The following is a 10006-nucleotide window of genomic DNA, read 5'->3' on the forward strand; positions in this document are numbered from 1 at the left end:
ACTCTAATTAAATATAAGGTTATTTTCTTCAATAGTGCATGTGGCTATGTTTAATATCAGTACATGACATTCATGAAGATATTTCTACTAAGGAACAAAAGAATTTCAGGAAGGCTTCAAACTACACAATACAATAAGTAAAGTGTCTTTAACATCATGATGCAATAATTGAAAATATAAAAAAGAAAATTAATATTTCCAGTAGTCAGTTTTGCCAAAAAAAAAAGATGAATTCTGTGATTATTTCCACAGAGTTATAGCATAAATTTAAATATTTGGATGATTATCCAGAAAGGGAAATTTATCCAAGTATATACATTCTCTTTTATACTGTTTTATTTTGTTTTTGCTTTTCTAATTTCACTCATGTATGAGTATTACACAAAAGGCCAAAAGGTTTGAAAATGCACCCAGGGCTTCTGTCTATAAGTATACAGACAGATCAGATTATTAAAGCATTTAAGAAGTTTGCTAGTTTTTCTTAAGAAATGTCAATAAATCTATTGGCATGTCTTATCTTTAAAGTAAGAGGTTTGAGATAAATACCGTAGATATGTAGTTATTATAGACAAATTTGAGGAAACTGATATTGCAAGAATTTTTGGGCAGCATTAAATTATATCTCCTGAGTTGATGCCTTTGATTTTTATAATAGTGGCATTCATTCTTTATGTAATAGGCAGAGATACTCATTGCATCTAGAACATTTACTATTATCTTCACTTCATTTTAGTGTGCCTTTTCTTATATGTTTCTTTATACTAAATCTAAGAATTGCAATTAATAGATTACCACATGCAGGAAAAGTATGCTAAGATATAGACATTGAAATTTCAAGCTAAGAAATTCAGCTTGCTATCTTTATACAGCTCTGAAAACCAAATAACATGCTTTCATTTTTCCCACAAATGATGTCAATCCAAATTTTATTCTTTTGTTTTGCTTTGTTTTTTGGTGGTGATGGTAGGGAGTAAAAGGTGAACATCCATCTTCTAAAATGAAATATTTAGAAAAGTTGGCTAACATATTTTTCATTTCATTTTTTTTATTAAAGAAGTTGTAGGTTTACAAAAAATTATGTGGAAAGTACAAAATATTCATATATCCCCCTTAAACACAATTTTCCCTTTTATCAACAGCTTGCATTTAGTGCGGTAACTTTGTTATAATTGAAGAAACAATAGCCATATAATTATCCTAGTAACAATAGTCCATAGTTTACATTAGTGTTTACTCTTTGTGTTGTACAGTTCTATGGTTTTTTTAAAGTTTTTATTCTGATAACATATATAAACTAAAATTTCCCATTTTGATCACTTTCAAATAAACAATTCAAATAAATCATTTCATTCACAATGTTGTGCTACCATCACCACCATCCACTATCATACTTTTCCATCATCCTAACCAGAAACTCTATAACAACTGAGCATTAATCTCCTATTTCTGACCTTCACTGAAGCGCCTGATAACCTGTATTCTATTTTCTCTCCATATGAATTTACATATTCTAATAATTACATATAAGTGAGATCATACAATATTTGTCCTTTTGTGTCTGGCTTGTTTCACTCAAGATGATATCAAGACTCATCTACATAGTGGCATGCATCAGGACTTTATCCCTTTTTACAGCTGAATAATATTTTATTGAAAGTATAAACCACATTTTTTTCCTCATTCATCTGTTGATGGACATTTGAGTTACTTCCATCTGGCAATTGTGAATAATGCCACAATGAATGTTGGTGTGCAACAAAATTTTAAATCCTGGCTACTAAATTCTTCACTGATCAAATAAATAAAATTAATTAAAAATACACCTAATAAAATGAATTCACAAACTCCTCATATCGTAATTTAATCCAATAAATTTACAAATATTAATATAACTATTTAAAAAATCCCCAGAATGTTATAGAAGGTAACCTAGATATCTGGACCAGAAAAGCAATTATAGGAAATATATTAAAAGTAATTATACCAAATCTATGTTTTTGGTCAATGGTACACCAAATGGTGACTTCTTTTTCTCACTTTATAATTAACATTTGTATAAAAATCAAAATTTTATAGGAGAGTTTATTTATGGAGCAAGGAATAAATTGCTATAGAAGATGGAAGAACCTCCAGTGTTCACAGTACTAAAAGTAATAATGGCCTTCTTGGGGTTAACAGGATTTACTTTGTAATTTTTCTTCCATCCCTGAGAATTTGTACAATGATAATAATGTATCTCAAAAGATCTATGCTTCATCTCTTTTATTTAGAATTAAGCAAATCTGTGGAAAGTTTGCATTACATTCCAAATGAAAATTTTGTGCTACTATTCTCCCTTTTCACGCTTCTAGAAACATACAATATACTATAGCATACATGTAATAGTTTCTGCTTCTGTGAGGCAGATAGTTCATAAGCTCACATCTCTATTATATAAGTAAAGTTTAAAGTAAGCAACATCAAAGTTTCTGTGCTTTCCAAGCCAAGTATACATGAAGTAGACTGCTGTTATTCAGTTTAATCTTTAGAGTTAGTAATAAACTTTAGGAAATGATTTTGTTTTAAATATGAGAGACAAATGTAAAGGACTGAACTTGGAGTCAAAGGTACCAGAAAAAATTTCTGGCATTGAAACTTAATAGAATTTGATAATGCTTCAAAGAAAGTAGAAAATACCCTAAAGGAAAAGGCAGTCTCATGCTGCTGCATCTTTCAGGTACTTTGTTGTAAAATCACAAACACTACAGTGAGGAGAAATGGTCAATAAGCACTAAATTTATATTCTCAAATTTCCAACACTGTGTTCCATTGTTATCCCTAATATCTTGCAGAGTATAGGCCCAAAATACAAATGGTGGTCCACATACCACATATATCTAAATAATTTAAAGATGTATATTGTGATAAGAAATTGTTAAATAAAGCATTTATCCCCCTAGTTGATATTTTTACCTTTATATTGACAAAATAAAAATTATTGGGGCATTATAAATGAATGTAAGTCTGTTACACTGTGGAACATAACCAGAGTTAGGTCCACTGACAGGGTGCTGAATTCCCAAGCTTTTCTGTCCTGCTTATAGTGTCTAGATCTTTCTAGAGCTCAAGGAAACCCACATTTCTATTTACTGTGTCAGTCAATGAGATCCTGCTGAAACGCATGTAAGCATAAACTCTGGAATGTCCTTCTGACTCACTTTGAAATCCCTTAGTCATAAAAAATGTATCTGTATTTAATATTTCCCCCTTTTGGTAAAGGTCTTTTTCTGTATACACTGCTGGTTGGTGCTTGCTAATAATCCCTTGCTGCCCACAGAGGCTCATCCCCAGCAGTCATGTCCCATTACCAGGGCAGCAGGGCTGTGGGAGAAGGTAGTGTGTTTATATGCTGAGTTTGTCTTAGAAAGGCCACATTTGAGCAACAATGAGATCCTCAGGAGGAAATTCTTGGGCAATATATAATACTAGACTAATTTGCAATTTCACAAGAAAAGGTTCATAAATACAATGATCAATATCAAGAGCATGGCATAATGGTCTGTATTCCTTCACAAGGCACTGACTGCCCTTGTACTTGGAGATTCTTATTGTTCTATTAGAGAAGTAGCAGGACTCCCCAGGATTGGAATTCAAATATTCTTTTAGTCATTGTGTATGTCTCTACCCATTGAGACAATGCTTGATATTCACATGTCTCAGAGGAATGCCCTAGGTGCAACCCTCCCCATACATCCCCCTCAGCATCAATATCCTGCACCCAGTGATCTTCCCCTGTCATAGTTGTGATCATTCTGTGATCCAAAACGTCTCCATAAACAAAGCCAATTTCCCTGTACATGGCTCTTCTGCCCCTTTAATTTGAACCTATGGTTAGCACTAACCTGTTAAATATATGTTCCAGAGACTTAAATCTTTGGTCCATTCATGTGCCAATTAAGTCCTGAATCTCTGCAGAGTTGCAACACCTACTCTCCAGGTCACTGGATTCACCCAGGACAACTAACATGGAGATGATCATGAACAATACCCAACCCAAGGAACAGACAGTGTCTGCAACTGCAAGCAAGATAATTCCATCCATCTGCACCATGGGATCTACGCCAGTTCTCAATTATAATCAAGAGTGGACATCACCATCCCCAAATCCCAAGATCGGGGAATGAACAATGAACTAAAGTTGAATTATTACTCTTCTATTATAGACTTATTATTATTCTAGCAATGGAAGAACTTTTATCATTGATAAAAAGGCAGTGGACACCAGAGGTTCTGAGGGTAGGTAGAGGAGGGGGAAAAATAAGTGTACATAGGGGCATTACTGGGACACTGGAATTATCCTGCACATCATTGCAGTGATGGATGCAAGTCATTATATATTTTGTCATAACCTACAAAATTGTGTGGGATAGAGTAAACTCTAATGTAAACTATAGTCCATGGTTAGTAGCAATGCTTCAACCTGTGTGTACTTTTTAGCAAATAAGCCACACTAATGAAGGTTGTTATTGATAAGGGAAAATGTGGAAGTGGGAGGGAGTAGGACATGTGGAAATTCCCTATATCTTTAATGGAACATTTATGTAATCTAAAGCTTCTTTTTAAGTAAAAATTAAAAATTAAAAAAAGGAAAGCTGTTCTAAAATATCTATTTATCAAGTTTGGATTTTATGTAATGAAATATGAAAAAATATCAAGGATCAATGTTTTTAACAATCATCTTAAAACTTAATGTGCTAGTGATATGCTGATGTTTGGTTGAAACATCAAATAAAATAGATACATAATTCACAAATTATTGTTAGTTCCAAAAAATTTATTTGATTTTGCCTTCATTTCTGTTAAATCACTTTATAAGACTATACTTAAGATTTTCACATATGAATTTAATAGAAGGATAGATTTAAATGATATTTAAAATATGTTTAAATTGAATACAGCAAGTTATAACAAATGTAATGTTTGGAAATTTTAATTTTAGATATATCTTAAAATATTTTTTTCTAAAAACTAAAAACCATTTATTAAATATAAAATTAAATTGTGATTAATAAATATCAAAAATTATATAAAATTGTTTGAATAAATCTGAAATAATTAATTGCCTGGAAATTTCAGTAAACTCCATGAAACTACTTATAATTCTAGCATCCAATATCCAACTACCTCTATTTGTAAAGAATTATTATCACATTTCATATGTATTACATATGAACCTAGATACCAATATTACTACAAATATATTTATGTATATTTTTAAAGTAACATGAATTTTTAATATTCTTACATATTCCTTAGCCACCATGAGTGACTGTAGCAAATACACAAATTGATCTGTTCCTCTGGATCCCTGAGTTGGACCATGGGAATGAAAAAAGAGAAGAAACCGTTGGGTGTCAAATGTCTCTAAATACTTGACATTAATTATAAAATATTCTTTAGTATGCCAGACTCTCTGCATTCATGCTTTTAAGGGAGGATTTGATAATATAATTGTATCTTCTTTTACCCTTAAACATCATTACTCAAGTCTGCTCTTCATAAAACAGTGCTCATTTTTGATATTAGGTAGCACTTAAGTTCCAACTTCCTCAGCATCCCATTTCCATTCTCTGTAGTTCCCTTCCTCTTTTTTAATTTTTTTTAGGTTATAAAGAAATATATGTAAAGTCCTTTCTTGATTTTCAAATAGTGTTAGACAAGAGGGTGTATTTTCAGAGTAATGAATCATACTGTACCAGCGCTGAAAACCACATCCTTAGTGAAAATGGCACCCATGGTTTCTTTACTAAATTTATTAGTGTGTGTGTATGTGTGTGTATTTTAAGAGAAGAGATCCTCTAATGTGTGAGGGCCAGAGTGGGGTCTGTCTTGCCTGAACTTAAGAGTGATATTAAATTGTCTCTTAGCTATATTTCCATATAAACACTCTAATCTTATTGTATAAACAATACATTATTTCTTTTTTAAAAATTCACCAGCTCTGTTAAAAAAGTAACAAGAAATCCATATAGTGTCTTTTCTCGAAGTAAATGAAATGCCATGAATAGAAAGAGTGCCAAGTTGAAGAACAGAATTACTAAAAATATTGTGGTAAAAAAATTTCATTTTTGGCTAAGCATTCTTTAAAAATGTATTGGTGTCTGTCCTTTTGCTCATGTAACAACTACCATTCTTTTTTTTAAAGATTTATTTATTTATTTCTCTCCCCTTCCCCCCCACCCCGTTGTCTTTCTCTGTATCTTCTTTTTTTTTTTTTTAAGATTTATTTATTTATTTATTTATGTATTTATTTCTCTCCCCTTCCCCCCAACCCTGGTTGTCTTTCTCTGTGTCTATTTGCTGTGTCGTCTTTGTCCACTTCTGTTGTTGTGAGCGGCACAGGAATCTGTTTCTTTTTGTTGCGTCAGTTCTCTGTGTGTGCGGCACCATTCCTGGGCAGGCTGAACTCTCTTTCGCGCTGGGCGGCTCTCCTTAGGGAGCGCACTCCTTGCGTGGGCTCCCCTATGAGGGGAACACCCCTGCGTGGCAGGGCACTCCTTGTGCGCATCAGCACTGCACATGGGCCAGCTCCACATGGGTCAGGAGGCTCCGGGTTTGAACTGCGGACCTCCCATGTGGTAGATGGACGCCCTAACCACTGGGACAAGTCTGCCGCCCTGTAACAACTACCATTCTTAGTGACAATAAACAATACAACTTTATTGTCTTACAGTTCTGTAGGTTACATGCCTAACGTAAGTATTATTGTACTAAAATTAAAGTGTGGGTAAAGATGTATTCTCTTCCGGAGAATCTAGGAAAATAATCCACATTTCCTTAGCTTTCTGTGTTCTAGAGTTTATCCACATTCTTTGGCCAATGGTCTTGATCATACATCTTCAAAGTCAAAAATGCTGCATCTCTCGGACAACTCCTTTTTTTATTCATGTGAAAGTCACATAATATAAAATAACCATTTTAAAGTGCTCAGTGCTGTGGCATTTAGTACATTCACAATGTTGTCCAACAAACATCTCTATCAAATACCAAAATATTTTCATCAGCCCAAAATAAACCTATTAAGCAACTACTCCCAAATTCTTTTTCCTCCAGACCATGACAACTGCAAATCTGCTTTCTGTTTCTATGGATATATCTATTCCGTTGGCATATATGTATATCCTTATGGCAGTATCACACTGTTTTGATCACTATGGATTTGTAGTAAGTCTTGAAATTAAGAAGTTTGAGTACTAAAAGTTTCTTCCCTTTCAGGTTTGTTTTGGGTGTCTGGGGATTTTGCAATTCAATATGGATTTGAGTATTGGCCTTTTCCACTTCACAGGCCATTGAAATTTTAATTGGGATGGCATTGAATCAGTAAATCACTTTGGATAATATTGCTCTCTTAACAATACTAAGTTTTCCAGTCCCTGACATGGGATCTTTCCATTGATTTAGGATTTCATTAATTACTTTAAGTAATGTTTTGCAGTTTTCAATGGACTAGTCTTGGATCTACTTAGTTAAATTTATTCCTTAATACTTCTTTCTTTTTTATTCTTTTGTAAATGAAATTGTTTTCTTTAAATTTCATTTTTGGATTGTTCTTTGTAAGTGTATAGAAATGCAACGATTTTTGCATGTTGTTCTTGTACTATGAAACCATGCTGGATTTATTAGCTCTAATAGTTTTTAGGATATATAAGGATTTATCTATATAAGATCATGCCATCTGTAAATAGAAATTGTTTCACCTATTTCTCTTCAGTTTGGATACCTTTTGTTTCTTTTATTTGCCTGATTCTTCTGGTTATACTTTTCAGTAAAATGTTGAATGAAAGTGGTAAAAGTAAATATTCTTGACTTGTTCCTGATCTTAAGGAAGGCTATCAGTCTTGTCATTGAGTATGAAATTAGTTGTGGATAAAAACCTGCTTTTTTAAAAGGAAGAAAGGCCTTTATCATGTTTAATAATTAACTTATATTCCTACATTGTTTACTAATTTATCATGAAAAGCTGTTGAGTTTCGTAAAATGTGTTTCTGTATCAATTAAGATAATCATGGGATTTTTTTTCTTTCATTGTACTGATGTGACATATTACATTGTTTTATTTTTATAAATGAATCACCCTTGCATTCCTAGGAAAAATACCACTTGCTGCTGGATTTAGTTTGCTAGAATATTTGAGGATTTTTACAATCATAGGGATAGTGATGTGTGGTTTTGTTTTCTTATATGTGGAATTTGTATCAGGGAAACACTGTCCTCATAGAATGAGTTAGGAAGTATTCCCTCCTCTTCTAGTATTTGTAAGAGTTTGAGAAGTGTTGACATTAATTCTTCTTTAAATGATTGGTAGAATCACCAATGACATCATCTGTCCCTAAGGCTTTCTTCCCAAGAAGGTTTTAATTACTAATTCACTCTCTTGTTATAGATCTGTTCAGATTTTCTGTCTTAAAACAGTTTGTATGTTTCTAGGGATTTGCCCAATTTATCTAAACTTTCAGATTACAAATACTGTAGTATTTTCTTATAATGCTTTTTACTTCTGTAAGATCATTAGCAATGTCCTTGCTTGCATTTCTGATTTTAGTAATGTGAATCTTCTCTCTTAGTCAATCTAGAAAAGTTTATTATTTATTTAGTTATCTATTTATTTATTTATGTTTTTTGTTCCACCTAAAACCTGTTGGGGAAAATCCTTCCATGTCTTCTCTAGCTTCTGGTATTTACCATCCATCCTTGGCATTTCTTGGTTGCAAATGTATCACTCTTCCTCCTCCATCTTCACATAGACTTTTCTCTGGTATCTGTCTCTTTGTGTCTAATTCTTCCCTTATAAGGACAATAGTCATATTACATTAGGACTACAACTAATCCCATTTGTCTTCATCTTAACTAATGCCATCTTCACATGTCCTATTTCAAAATATGGTTATAGTCACCAAACTAGGAGCTAGAATTTAAAAATATTTTGGGGATACAATTCAACCCATAACAACCAACTTTTGGGTTTCTTTGATTTTCTACTTTGGATTGTTTAAATCCCCTTTTCGTTCTTCCCTAGTTTTGATTTTAGCTTTCTGTTCTTTTCTAGTTCCTTTAAGGTATAAAGTTAAGTTGAGATATTTCTTTTTTTAATGTAGACATTTACAGTAATAAATTTCCCTCTGTGAACTGTTTTCATACATCTGAAAAATTGGTATGTGTGTTTTTATGTTTATTTATCTCAAAATATCTTCTTTCACCCATTAGTTTATTAAGGGTGTGTTTTTACTTTACACATAATTGTGAATTTTCCAGTTTTTCCTTTCCAATTGATTTCTAACTTGGTATCATTTTAGTAAGAGAGGATACTTTAAATTATTTCAATATTTTTTATTAATTGAGACTTTTTTAGGTTGTCTAACATATGGTTGAATCTGGAGAATGTTCTATGTACATGTAAGAAAAATATGTATTTTGCTATTTTGGGGGGAAGTGTTGTATAAATGTCTGTTAAGTCTAGCTAGTTTATGGTGTTTTTTCAAGTTCTTTATTTTGTTAGAGATCTGTCTAGTTCTGTCAATCTTTGCCTTTAATTAGAGAGTTTAATCCATTTACTCTAAAAATAATTACTCAGAATGAATAAATTCTGGCATTTCGATATTTCTTTTCATATATTTCATTTATTTGTTCTTAGGCAATTCCTCCATTACTACCTTCTGTTTTTCTTAACTGATTTTTGTAGTGTTGAGGAACGAGTTACCAAATGTTGCATAATGGAGTCGCCAGCTCAGGTACAACAGAGGCTTTCAGAAAGTGACCACTTTGTTACTTACACAGCACAATATATTCAAAAGAGCAGGGGTAAAGATCCCACCATGGCCAGTGCCTTGGGGAGGACAACTACTCAGGTCAGGGTCAGGGATGGCAGCTCCACATAACCCACTTCTCAATGGAGATGAAGAACCAACTGTGGCTGGTGTCTCAGGGAGGACTGCTGCTCAGCAGCTCTGCATGTGTCTCTTTGCATCGT

This window comes from Dasypus novemcinctus, chromosome 4, assembly GCF_030445035.2.
Source record: "Dasypus novemcinctus isolate mDasNov1 chromosome 4, mDasNov1.1.hap2, whole genome shotgun sequence".
Lineage (NCBI taxonomy): Eukaryota > Metazoa > Chordata > Mammalia > Cingulata > Dasypodidae > Dasypus > Dasypus novemcinctus.